Genomic DNA, 14,844 nt, shown 5'->3' on the forward strand with positions numbered 1-14,844 from the left:
GTGTGTTATACTGGCCAAAAACCTAACTGAAAAATAAATGTTTTTGGAGTCATTCAGAACTTTGAAATAACAATTATTTGTTTTAAAACTATGAAGTGTCCAACAAATTATGAAAACCTCATTTTAGAAGACCTCAAGCCTATTTTCAAATAGTAAAGTTGTTTGCTTGGAATATTACATATCATCTTGCATAAAAATTAATAATGAAACATTTTGACCAAACATGTTCCATTCTCAGGCTGACATACTGTTCTTAGATTTAGCAAACCACTGGGCAAAGTTTTAAACACAGTTGCTTCAGTTTATTGCAGTATATCCACATATGATACTGCCTCAGTAAAACCGCTCTCAACAATTTGAACAAATGTACAAAAAAAAAACAAGTCATGTCAACAGAAGCTCCTGAGTTTTCCAACACTACTGTTAAACACAGGGAGACCTCTGCTGGATGATACATTTAGTAGGATACTCAGTTTTATTCTGATAAAAGTAACAGCTTAGCTTGCCAAAAATAATTATGCTTGGTCCATGATAAAACCAGAAAATTTGGAATTGTTTGCATCAGAGCAGATGTAATCATTTATTCAGTAATCTAATCTAAACATGAATAGACAATGTTTAGCAAAAATATATTTTACAGTGATTTACGTTCTAAAATATCCCACCATCCCAGGGGAAATTTAGCAGTAGAGCATCTTGAATATTTAAAAAGCAGATAATTGGGGAAGAATTTATGCTTGGATTATGAATTTCTGTTAAATTTTATGTATAAAATCAGGAATGCCATTCAATGCGCAAGAAAAGATCATTGTCTAATATACAGAAATTTCATGGCTAGATCACATTTACTCTTGCAATAATTATGACCTTATTTGGATTCAATAGTTGTATTTTTTCATATTAAGATCTGGCTGCATTAGCAAAAACTCAGCTTTGTTTCCTTTTATAAATTATAAGTAGCCTCTGAGTTTACAACCAAAGTCCTACTCAGGTCTGACACATACATAGTTCTGTTTAAAAGTTCATTTTGATACAAAGTTTCAGGTCTGCAAATCCAAATCTGAAAAATAAGTCAATTTTAAAGGAACTTATTCTATAATTTCGTGTACACATCCAAGAATGGAAAAGTAGTATGCCCTGAATCTTCTTTACTCAAGAGAACAGTGAGAATGTGGAACTTTCTACCACACTGAATAACTGAGACAAATAGCATAGGTTCATTTAAAGGAAAAAAAGGAATAGAAAGTATAAGGATAGGGTTAGAAGGCATTAGGTACAAGGGGGCTTGTGTGGAACATAAACACCTTGGCATAGAAGTGTTGGTCGAATTAACTTCATTTAATCTGTAAACCTTGCATATGTAATACTATGGTAAGATTCAGCTATAACATTCCATCTTCTTCTGAGCCTCATCATTTTTACTTTTACTAGGTGCATTTTTTTTTTACATTACAGTACCAGAAAATCATTACAGTACATAGTTCAAACATACAAAATACTTACATACCAATAACCATGTCATAGAATGTTATAGGACAGAATAAAAAAAATTGGCCTGCAATTTCAGGAAAGGTCGTTTTTTAATCCCATTTCTTTGAAGTTTTTCAAACATTTATGCCATTTTCTTTTGCTATTTCTGGTACAGCATCCCATTCCATAAATCTATGCAAAAAGAAGTTCTTGTAACCTCTCTCTTTGTTCTTTTGCTTACAATCTAAACTTAGGTGCTCTAATTACTGACTAAAGGCAACTATTTTTCCCCTGCTACCTTAGGAAACCCCTTAATAACTTTGAGCATATTTATTAACCTCCTCTTTACCTTCAGCTGTGCCTCAAGTTGGCATAAGTCAGAAGGTGGGAGATTCAATCCCACTCCAGTACTTGAGCACAGAAAATCCAGGCTGCCATTTCAGCACAGTACTGAGAGTGCGCTGCACTGTCAGAGGTGCCATTTTTCAGATGAGACATTAAACCAAGACCCTCCCAACCCCTTCAGGTGGACATAAAGGATCCCATAGCACTATTTTGAAGAGCTGGGAAGTTCTCTCTAGTGTCTTGGCCAAATATTTATCCCTCAATCAACATCACAAAAACAGATTATCTGCACATTGTCACATTATTGTTTGTGGGAGCTTACTGTGTTGACTACTGTTGTTTCTCATATTGCAACAATAATTACGCTTCAAAAGTACTTCACCTTTGTCCTGTGGTCATGAAAGGCACCACATAAGTGTAAGTCTTTCTTTCTAATAAAAACAGAACCCCAGTTTGTCTAGTTTATACTCATAAACAAAGCCTCTGTTCCCTAGTAGGATTTTGGCAAAACCATTTTAGTATCTTCTTCATGCTTCCTAAAGTAGGGAACCCAAACTGGATCCATTAAAACTAATTGCAACATAACCAATGATTTATGTAAGGTATAAGTATTGGTTTAGCATTACATCTTAGCTTTTTTAAAAAAAACACTATGCCCCATTTATGAAAATTCTATGTTTTATTTCATATGTTGTTGTCAGCTTGTTTGCCCATTTGTAAAGATTTTGTAAAGTGTGCAACTGAATCCTGAACCTATCAAGGGGGTTACTATTCAATATAAATTTCCTAATTCTTACTCCAAAAATGCAACACTTCACATTTTTCCTCAATAAGTTTCATCTCATGTTTATCTTCCCAATTATTAGTAGGCTAATAACCATCTGAAGCAATTCTCAAACTTCTTTGCACTTCAGCAAGGAGTGCACTTCTAAGTGCATAGTTTGTTGCATCTCCTGCTAAAGATTGTTATATTGTGCATATACTTGAATTGCTGTCTTTTATCATTTGAAATTACATTCAAAAATGCTAACAGCATACGAGATTGTATATCTATATAAACCTTTCTAAAAGCCTGATTCTGACCAATTTCACCCATTTAAAATTATACTCCAATTGAATGAATACACCTGTGTGTGAAATTAGGAATGGGACTATCCAAAATCTGGGATATAATTAAAAATATAAATTTAGATACCATTCAAATTTCAAAGAAAGAATATAAATTATTGGAATGTATTTTCAACAGCTTCAGGAAAAATCAATCTAATTCAGCCTCTAATTTTACATTTGGAAATTTATTTATACTACTAATGATAAAATTAACAAAACACAATTTCTATCAGGAAATAACTGAAGCTGTGCTCAGAAGAGGCATCCAAAGCAAACAAGGAGACCTCCATACAAAGATTCTTGTGTGAACTATGCTTGCTGTTCTTAAGCTTTTGTGCCTATGTCTGAACAGCTGCAATGGGGTAACATAAATGAATCTCATCTTGGTTGTACCTAATCCATTGCTGGGTATGAAAAAGAAAGTCAGTGTCAAAACTAAACAAAGATTGCCATTCTAAGAACACATGCTTTTTTTTTGCAGCTGTAAAAACCCCAACAAAATCCTCAGTCTCTCCCGTCTAGTCACGGACCTGCAACTCGACCAGGCATAATTTCTGCCACAATTTGCAAACATTTGCACTGAGCTTACTGTTGCTCATATTAAATGTGAATAGGTCAAACAGTCAGAAAAAATGTTTAAATGCTTGGTGGGACTGTACTTGCTAATCACTATTTTGCTGCTCTGGATCAATAAATTACAGGAAACTCAGTATCAAGACTACTATTCTTCATTTAAATTGCAGCTAGGGCTTTTTGCAGTATTTATCACCAAACAAATGAACAAGCTGTTAAACCGCCATTTAGATTAGTGTGACCTCTATGTGCACAATAGTTCCCATTATTGTAATGCATTTTTCCCTGGTTTTACAATAAAGTTGTGCTTAATTATAACACTGTTTGATTGAGATAGATTTTCATTTAACAATTTTGCAAATGCTAAACAATACTGAACATACCACAAAATTTAAATATTTATATTTGAAACAATGAACATCTGGAATCACCCTATCAAGAGCACGAGATGAAACTGACAAATTCAGAGATGTTTATTTAAAACATAATCCTTTTGGAAAATCTTGCTTATGGCAGTATTAATTTTAAATTATGCTGTGAAGAATATTTTCTTGATGTGAAATACCAAATCCTTTAACCCTGTTGATTGTAATGCTTGATTAAAGGACTTGAAACAGGAAGACAAATTTGAGTCCCCATCTTGATGTGTTCATGTAATCACCAAAAGTGTATGTAATCATGAACTTAAGCATAAGCAAGTACTGGTACACAAATCAACTTTTCTCCAATTCTACCCCTCTCTTGGTAGGTCACCACTCCAACTCACTCTCCACCCCTTAGTATATCACATACTTCCCAATTGTGCTCTGGAAAAGACAATTATAAGGGGTAAGATAGTCAATGTCAGTCTTTTGTCCAAGGTTTAGCACGTAATTTCCTTACATTAGATTTATTGCCTTCTAAATACATCATCGAGACTGCCAACAATAACAGTACAGTGCTAGGCTCAAAGCTAGGAAATTCAAGTGCAAACCCTAAACTAAGCTAAAGTGTATCCCCGAATTTCCCTACATGGGGAGCTTTAGCAAATTTCGACAAGTTGCTACAATGGGGATGGTTGGCAGGGTAATATGGTGGGGCGGGGGGGGGGTGGGGCTACAATATTTTATATTTAGCACCAAAACCTACATACTTCTGGTCAAGGCACAAAATCAAGAGTAGATTTTAAATTTTGTAAGCTGGAAGCAAATTTAATATATTCTATTTATATGCATGTATGAGCTATAAAATTGCTTAAAAAGTAGTTTGAAATGGGAATAAATTGAGAGCTAAAATTAAAATAAAGATGTTCTAGTTTATAGACATAAATTCAACCAACTGTTACTAAATGTTGCTGTTGTTTTCATATTCATAAATCTCAAATAGTGCACTTAAAAACAAATCTGAAATGGCTTCCCATTTATGCACACAAATAATGCACTTAAAACAAATTCCATATAAAAGGCTTTAAGGCTTCTTCTCCCTTTCATAGCACTTTTATTTCTGTTTGCTGTAATCTGCCTTTCACTTTTTCATTGCTGCAGAGCAAACAAGGAGCTCAGAGCTTTGAAAAGACAGCTCAATGTGTAATGGTCCACCAGAATTAATTTAGTTGCACAAAATCTATTCAATGCAGCTTTCTCAACCATTTTGAGCTCAACACAGATCTGTCTTTGTAATTCTAGTAAGCACTTAAAGTGCACAGTAGGTGTTCATCAGTACCATCTGGTCAAAAGCAAAACAAGCTACCGATTCTCTCTTTGAATAGAATGAAGCAAGTGTGAATTAATCTGTTCAATTAGCACTATTACAATCTGTCAAGTGCATATCGCAAAACAGGATTATTACAGTAATAGTCACACTACAATAATTCACATTTTTTAAAAACTCAAAATTTGTTAATTTAATCAACAGGTGAAACAGTAATCATAAGTGGCTTAGATTTCTCAGATTTCAGATTCAGTTGAATGGCATGTAAATACTTTAACTTCAACTTAGCATTTAAGCTTTCACTGAGGAATTGGTACAAAGTGGATTTTGATTTTCACATCAGGAGATGCCCCTTACTTATGAAACACTAGCTACCAATAAAATACATCAGTAAAATAATTAGTCATGACATGCCACTAAGATCCTTACAATGCCACATTAATCAGGATATGGGGGCCTTAGTTAAATACACAATAATCAAAATTTCAATTGACCATTAAAGACTTAAGAATTTCAGAATCTTATAAGTGTTTGCCAACATTTTAATTTCTAAAATGATATTATTAAACCATGTTTATGACAAAACAAAGGAAAATATTGAAACAAGTGTGTGTTCCTAATGGTGGCCAAGATCATGAAAAATGTCATTATTTTTAAATGCATGCAGTCCTCAAGAGTTTAAAAAGTAAATGCTATTTTTTCAGGTCAAACTATTGCAAAGGCATTCAAAACTGAATGCTATTTCACATTCAAAAGGAAACTAAAAATACATTAGCAAACAATTTTTGCATTGAGTGGAGATAAATCATTTAATACTGCAGCACAGAAACAGACCGTTTGGCCCATCAAATCTGTGCCAGTGTCTTATTCTATGAACCACCTAGTGCAATCTCACTCTATTTGTTTAGTATACTATTTAACTGACACACAATTTGGGCTCCACCAGGGCCACTCAGCTCCTGACTTCATTCCAGCCTTGATCCAAAAAATGGGCAAAAGAGCTGAGCTACAGAGGGGAGGTGAGGGTGACTATCCTTGACATTAAGTCAGCAATGACCGTGAGGCATCAAGGAGCCTAAGCAAAACTGAAGTAAATGGAAATCGGGGGGGGGACTCTCTGCTGGTTAGTCATGCCTTACACAGAGAAAGATGGTTGTGGATGCGGGAGGTCAATTATGATAGTCCCAGGACATTGCTGCAGGAGTTCCTCAGGGTAGTGTCCTAGGCCCAATCATCTTTAGTTGCTTCATCAATTACCTTCTCTCCATCATGATCAGAAATGGGGATGTTCACTGATGATTGCACAATGTTCAGCACCATTTACGGTTTCTCAGACATTGAAGCAGTCAGCAAGATCTGGACAACATTCAACCTTGGGCTAATAAATGGCAAGTAACATCCACGCCACATAAGTGCCAGGCAGTGACCATCTCCAACAAGACAGGATCTAATCATCTCATTTTGACATTAAATGGCATTACCAAATTCTGAATCTGCCACTAACAACATCCTGGTGGGAACCATTGACAAGAAATTGAAATGGACCAGCCATATAACAGAGGCTGGGAATTCTGCAATGAGTAACTCACCTCCCGACTCCTCAAAGCTTGTCCGCTATTTACAAGCTACAAGTAAGGAGTGTGATGGAATACTCTCCACTCGCCTGGATGAGTGCAGCTCCAAATACACTCAAGGGACTCAACAGCATCCAAGCCAAAGCAGCCTGCTTGATTGGTGCTCCATCCACCACCTTAAACAGCAATTCCCTCTAGCGCCAACACACTGTGGCAGCAGTGTGTACCATATACAAGATGCACTGCAGCAACTCACCATCGCTTCTTCGACAGCACCTTCCAACCCACAACTCCTACCATGTAGGACAAAAAGGCAGCAGATGCATGGGAACACAACCATCTGTGAGTTCTCCTTCAAGCCACACACCATCCTGACTTGAAACTATATTGTCGTTCCTTCACTGCTACTAGGTCAAAATCATGGAACCCCCGTCTTACGGCATTGTGGATGCACCTACACTGCAGAGGCTCAAGGTAACAGTTCATCACCACCTTCTCAAGGGCAATTAGGGATGGGTAATTAATGGTGACCTAGCCAATGATACCTATATCCTGTGAAAGAATTTTTTTTACAAGTTAGGGAATGAAGTGAAGTGCAGGGGTTGGGGGAGACATAAGCTCAGATTTCCCTGATTGAAGAATGACAATTGGTTATGGTACAAAGGGTTTGCCACCAGTAAAGCCATTCCCAGCAAAGAGTTGAAATAACATAATGCAATAAGATCATGAGAGTCCAGCCATAAGAGATGTTCACCATGACACTTGTCATTGAAAAAATAAACTTGCCAGGCATGGAATAAAAGTCTGTGCACACACTCTTTGAATATACTCAAAAGAAGTGGAACAAGCAGAGATTGAAAGCCAGAAGACTAATGGATAGACTTTGCTACAAGGATTGGCTGTCGGTGCAGGTAAACAATAGTTACTAAGAGAGTACCAAATACACAGTAAGTGGTTAAGATCTAAAATGGACTGCCTGAGAGTGTGGTGGAGGTAGATTCAATTCTGACTTTCAAAAGCAGATTGGACAATTGTCTGAAGAGAAAACATTTACAGCGTTACAGTGAAAAGATAAGGCGGTGGGACTAGATGAGTTGTTCTTGCAGAGAGCTGGCATGGATGTGACAGGTTGAATTTCCTACTTTTGTGCTGTAGCTGTAATCAATCTATGATCCTAAGATAAGTTTGTGTTGGCATCCTTCCATCTATGATGGACACACGGGAAACAATCCTTTAGGTGGGTGCCTTCATTTGGTGCACTTTTGCTGATAGCCATGAAGGCCAATCCTTGAGAGGCAGGTTCTGCCACAAGCGCTGCACTTGAAGCTGCCAATTAACCCTATGGGCTGTTGTTTATGGCACTGGTACCTATTGCCACTACTCGTGGTAGTAGTACATGCCAGCTCACAGGAGGTGTCACCATTTCCCTCTTTCGCCAGCTAGTGAATCCCAGGTGTGATAGTCTATGTTGGGACTTCATCCTTGAAATGGAGGCTTGAGTGCCCCACTGGTCACCTGGCTCTGGTTACCTCACCATACAAAAGATCCTTGGGTATGTGACTGTCTTTTATCCTGCCCGAGTCACCAAAGCCACCTGTTTGATAGTGCCAATGAACTTGGGAGCTCTGCCTTTGAGAGTACTGCCGCATTCGTGATTTTGTCCAGCCAGGAAATACCCATAATGCACCGCGGACAGCAAAGGTGCAAGTTATCTTTTCCTGGGAGCTGTAAGTCACCCATGTTTTACAGCCATACAGCAAGATGTTGAGAACACAGGCCTTATAAACCATCAGCCTGGGCCTAAGAGTCAGCTTGGTGTAATCCCACACACATTTTGCGAGTTAGCCAAAGGCGGTAGCGCTTTCCCTATGTGTTTATCCAGCTCTACATAAGGGGCAAATATTCTGTTGCCCTGGACCTGAGGCAGCAAAATCTGCTAACATCCAAGACATCCTGAATTTGGTGGTTCAGTTAATGAACACGGTGTTTCTGAACCTTAACCAACAGTTGGACGGGGGTGGTGGTGGTGGTTAGGGTGGTCAGTAAGGGATTATGGAAGTATGGTCGGGAGTTCAGGAGTGTCATTGGTGAGGGTGGAGATGTAGTCAGAGAGACTAGTCACCCAGGAGTTAGAAGTGATTTTAATTCTTCTAACTTTTCCTGGGTATCTATTCCGCTAAATGAGTTGGAGCCATCTGAAGTCTCCAATTTAAATCAATGTACCAGACAGTTCCCAGCACAGGATAATTGCCCATCAGAATTTGATCGTCCCAGACAATTCCCATGCAGTCTTTGCGTGTCGTTTTGGGTACCTCCTGAGTATGACCCCCTCCCCCAGAAATCGGAAGCTCTGTGTTTTAAAAAATTCATCAAATGAAAAAAAATGACAACGTTAGCATTTATCTAGCAAAAACGTAGACCCAATAAATGAAACAAAAAAAAACTTGCAAATACTGGTAAGCCGAAATAAAACATGAAATGCTAGAAATATATGGCAAGTCAATCAACATCTACGGAGACAAACAATTTAACTCTTCAGGTGTAATCAATCAGAACTATAAAAATATTACAAATTAACAACATTGAGAAAGGACAAAGGAGAGGGGCGGAGGCAAAAGCACTTTATACGTTTGTATATATCCACATGCGTAATTTTTTTCTTCCCACGTTCTTCTCTTTTAAATATTCTGCAATTTTTTGATGCTTTACGATGCACTTCATAGTGCATTACAATTGAAACATTAATTTGTCTATTTCTCTCCACAGATACTGACTGGCTGGCTGAATAATTTCAGCGCTGTTTCTGTCCCAAGGAACAATTATTGAAAGAACAAAACCATGGGGCAGTGCCACCTATACCTCAATTTGCAAACTGAAAATCTGAGGCACAGCATGTGAAAATGAGGGACAGATGCCCAAAATCAGGGATGTTTTATGCATAGCATCATGAATATTCAAATAACAATGTTTCTATTTTGTTATTCTTTCTTTCTCTTCTCAATTCTAATCAATTTAGTTTGCTTGCAGTGCACTTTTTGCCAGATGATTTCATGCCTGATTTTGTTATCCCTTCTTTCCTTCCACTGAACTTCCTTTTTCTGCAGGTCACAGTAAACATTTCAGCAGGGTTCACACTGGACAAAGGAGCTTCCGGTTGATTAATAGTCAGCTAAGCTTTATTAAATTACTTAGCTCACTATTCAACATTACACACTGGATCAAAACTGCAATACTGTTTCAGAAGCAATAACTAATTTAGCAATTAGTTATTTTCAACTGACTCTTAAAAGGGGAAACAATTTTAATGTTAACTAAGTAAGAACAAAAAATAAGGTTGTTCCATTGTAAGTGAAGTTGATGCGTACCTGATCAAAAAAGTATAAATTAACCAGGCCTGGCCTATAATCAGTTTGTTAAAAATAAATAGAAACAAAGTTTTCTAAATTCTTCACTATAACCATGAATGTGTACTCATCAGCAGTCAAGGTAAATATTAGCCATAATCCTAGTATTTCCAACTGCATAAGATGGCATTAACAAAGCATTATATAAACCAAGATTGCAATTATCACTTATTAGAGCTTCAACACATCCTATACAGTAGCATGATGCAGCTTTGCATCTGTGATTATCAGCATAGTCCGTTTGCAATCTGAAACATATGGGGGTGAGGTGAGGCTGTTGGCAGGGGGAGGGTGGGGGGGAGAGAACACATGGTAATTTCAAGAATTAGTCACCATGAGGCACTCTCTCTCTCACTTCATGTGAAGCAGTGCGAAGTAGCACATGGCACAGCTCTTCACCAACAAAGGTCAGTGACAGAAAGAAAATCTGAGTGAAGTAAAGAAGATAATATTTGAATATTAACAAAGAAATAATTCCAATTAAAAATATTATCTGGAGGAAATTTTCTGAGTTGATTTCCCACTTCTTTGGCAACCTTAAGAGCCAATTAAATTTAGGTCAAGCCTCTGTATCATCAATAGTTTAGCCACAATAAATGGGAACTATTTTGAATATATTGATCTCTGCATTCCCATTTCATTCTGATAAAAGTATATCCAAACTGAAATTTACAGATCACCAGCAAACAATAATTGAAATTATAACTGTGAAGTCAGGTGAGATGATGCAGTATCATAAGATGAACACTGGTGTTTACTGGGTAACCATGTAAACTTCAATAAAGGAAGGAACTAGATTTCCTAACATCCTTTTACAGGATAATAGATTGGGTTGCTGAACCCAGAAATGGTGAACTACATTTTACTGAAATGGCAGTGAAATGAAATTGAGTCTATGCTAAGATGTTGAAGGAATCACAGACATGGGAAGTGAAAAAAACCAATAAGACAAGCAAGGAGAGAGCATGAAAAAGAGACTGGCAACTAATATAAAAGGGAATCCCAAAAGCTTATATAAGCATATAAATGATAAAAGTGGTAAAAAGATTAGGGCTGATTAAGGATAAAAAAGGGGACTTGCACATGGAGGAAGGAGAAATAGCAGAGGTATTAAACGAGTGCTTGGCATCTGTCTTTACAAAGAAAGAAGATGCTACCCAGACTGAGGTGAGAAAGGAGGTTACTGGTACACTCGAAGAACTTATAATTGAGGAAGAGGTTTCAGAAAGGCTACCTTTGCTTAAAATAGGTAAGGTACCAGGATCCAAGCGTACTGAGGGAAGTGAGAATGGAGATTGTAGAGGCACGAGTGATAATCTTCCAGTCTTCTTTAGGCCCAGGGGTGGTGCCAGAGGACTGGAGAATTGTGAATGTTACACCCTTGTTCAAAATGGGGTGCAAGGATAAAACTGGCAACCAGTTGGTTGGACTTCAGTAGCAGGGAAACTACAGTTTGGGACAAAACTTCTGGAAACTACAGTTCAGGACAAAATCAAGATAAGTGCAAGATAATTAAGGAAAGCCAGCATGGATTCACTGCAGGAAAATCACATTTAACTAACTTGGAGCTTTTTTGAGGAGGTAACATAGAAGGTTGATGTGGTGTGGATTTTCAAAAGGCATTTGATACAGTGCCACACAACAAACTTGTGAGCAAAGTTCTAGCTCATGGAATAAAAGAGAGAGTAGGCAATTGGATAAGAAATTGGCTAAGTCACAGGAAACAGAGCAGTGATAAATTGTTGTTTTTCAGATTGGAGGAAGGTTTGTAGTGGAGTTTCTCAGGGATTAGTGTTGGGACCCTTGCTCTTCCTGATATATGTTAACGACCTAGACTGTGGTATTCAGAGCACAATTTCAAAATTTGCAAATGATTCGAAGCTTGGTAATGCTATCAACTATGATGAGGATAGTCTTGAACTTCAAAAAGGTCAGACATGTTGGTGGATTGGGCAGACAAGTGGCAGATGAAGTTCAATGCAGAGAAATGTGAGGTGACTCATTTTGGCAGGAAGAATACTAGGACAAAATAAAGGGAGAAACTCTAAAGGAGGTGCAAGAACAGAGGGATCTCAGCATATGCACATAAGTCACTTAAGATGGCAGGGCATGTTGAGAGAGTAGTTAATAAAGTATATAGATCTTGGGCTTTATTAATAGCAGTATTGAGTACAAGATTAAGGAGGTCATGTTGAACTTGTATAATGCTGAGAGGAGACTTGATAGAGGTATTCAAGATCCTGAGGGGTATGTGCAGGATAAATAATGAGAAACTGTTCCTACTCAAGGGGGCATCAAGAGCTAGAGTCCACAGATTCAAAATGATTGGCAAAAGGAGTAAAAGTGATGGAAGGAAAAATCTTTTCACCCAGAGGATGGCTGGAGTCTGGAACGAACTTCCTGACAGGGTGCTGGAGACAGGTTCGATCGAGGTATTCAAAAAGGAATTGGATGGTTATCTGAAAAGAAAGAACATGCAAAGTTATGGGGATAAGGCAGGGGAGTGGGAATAAGTAGAATTCTCTTTCAGGGAGCCAGTGCAAACTTGATGGGCTGAATGGCCTCCATCTGCTCTGTAAAGATTCTGTGATTCTAATAAAGGTCAATGGAACAGAGTATCCCTTATAAGAGTACAAGCAATTATTCAGAAGGGATGGAGTACAGGGAAGGTGAAGTGGTCACCCTTGATGTAAGTGACAATTGAGAGGTTGAAGTAGTCAAGCCACCACAACAGGAAACATCCAAGTATGACTGTATGAAATCATTTAATTAGTTATCTTCCACAGGAACAGGGCCAGAATATGTATAGGCTTTGGTTCTTTTCTACTTTCTTTTACTCCAGGTTTGTTTGGTTTGGAAATATTAGAGCATCTTCATGGGGGAGTCCTCACTTCTTGCGCCTTCAAAAGTCACTTCACTATCTAAGTAAAATGACTGGTAATGTCCATGGGATAATAGTGTGGTTTGGAATTACTGTTATGCTTCCACAAATCAATTTCCTGTCCTTAACAAACAATGGAATATCACACTGGACCTTGGTCCAGTTTCAAACTTTTAAACAAATATATTAAATATAATTTTAAAACAAAATGTAATGTATACTTCAGCATATATATTTACAGTAGAAAACTTTCTCAACCACTTCAAAAGGGCAAATAAAAGATCACAAATCTAGATGTTAACCTGCTTCCTTCTTTATACTGGTAGGATCCTGATGATTTGAACTCATTCTTCATCCTAAAAATGTGAATTATCCAATAACTTGAATTAAGCAAAGTGGTGATTTAAAAATGGAGTTTCCAAAACTGTTTAGAAATTAGTGCTTATATTTTTTAAAATCATCTTATAGGTCCAACTTTTATTGAGCCCTAATTTCCAATGGTAGGATTATTTACATTCTTTAACCCTAATTATGACATAATTCAAATTTTAATGAAAAAATCTTTGGAATTACCAAAAAGTACAATCTATCATGACATAAATAGGAAGTAATAATATAAATCTTTTTTTGTATTATTTAATGGGATGTGGATATTACTGGCAAGGGCAGCATTTGCTGTCCATTCTCAAGTCCCCTTGAGAAGATGGAGGTGATGTGATGGTAATACCATGGAGGTGATGGTGATACCATGAATGTCAAGGAGAGATGGTTAGATTCTCTCCTGTTGAAGATGGTCATTGCCTGGTGCTCTCGAAAAGAGTTGAGGTAGGTTGGGGGAAGCCAGAGTGACCATGGTGGGATGGGGATTATAGAGCACCAGCAGTACAGTTATCACATGGGCAGCTGGTGCTGGCTGGGGGCCCCTCCATGGACCATGGGGCGCCTATAAAGGAGCTCCCATCTTCCCCTCCCTACCACACAGCCTGCATGGAAGCTGCCTAGTTTCAAAGGGTGCCACTACTGCCTAGTTCCTCTGCAGTGTGGGCCCTCCTAGCCTGGGCAAAATAGCCCTTAATTGGCCACTTAAATGGCTCAATTAACCACTCAATGGCCATTTTGCAAGTGCTTCCATCTCCCAGCCCATTACAAATGGGCCAGGAATATTCAACCCATCGTCTTTGTACACAAAGACCATAAAACACATATTGATCTACAATTGTGAAGATGAAGATCTGTGAGCAAAAAAAAAATAGATGATACATTTTTGCAAACACACTCATTGTTCTGCACAGTATTCATTCTTTTATCACATATATGCTAACAGTCCATTTCATTTGCGAATGAAATACATATAGACAAATGAATAAATGAATACCATGAAAAATGTTTACAAATATTTTGTTTTGACTCAAAAACACCACCTTAAAAAGGTACAAACGATTATAACACAATGGAGCAAGCAACTTTCTTAAATAGTGCAAGGCAGAATTGATAATTGAAGACAAGTTGAATTATTAGTTTGGACTATAGAATTATAACATAAAATGGATCAAATTACAAATCCAACTTGCATTCTGCAACACAATGCTAACTGTCTACCATCCATCATTATCTAATATATCCGTAATGTAATCGTGCTATCAGGTATCAACCTGGGATCTAATACTTCTTCATCAGGAAAAAACTCAAATTTAATGCGCTCAGAAAACATGGACAAAAGAGCTGAATCCCAAGGTGAGGTGAGAGTGACTGTCCTTGACATCAAGGCAGCATTCGACCGAGTGTGGCATCAAGGAAC

General features: G+C 37.7%; 1 protein-coding gene across 3 annotated transcripts in view; it reads right to left on the bottom strand.

The window, feature by feature from the left end:
* faf1 (Fas (TNFRSF6) associated factor 1) overlaps positions 1-14,844 on the bottom strand; it is a 386,266-nt gene that overhangs the window by 261,576 nt on the left and 109,846 nt on the right. The window lies entirely within an intron of this gene.

Source organism: Carcharodon carcharias, chromosome 16 (assembly GCF_017639515.1).
Source record: "Carcharodon carcharias isolate sCarCar2 chromosome 16, sCarCar2.pri, whole genome shotgun sequence".
In the NCBI taxonomy this organism is placed as follows: Eukaryota; Metazoa; Chordata; class Chondrichthyes; order Lamniformes; family Lamnidae; genus Carcharodon; species Carcharodon carcharias.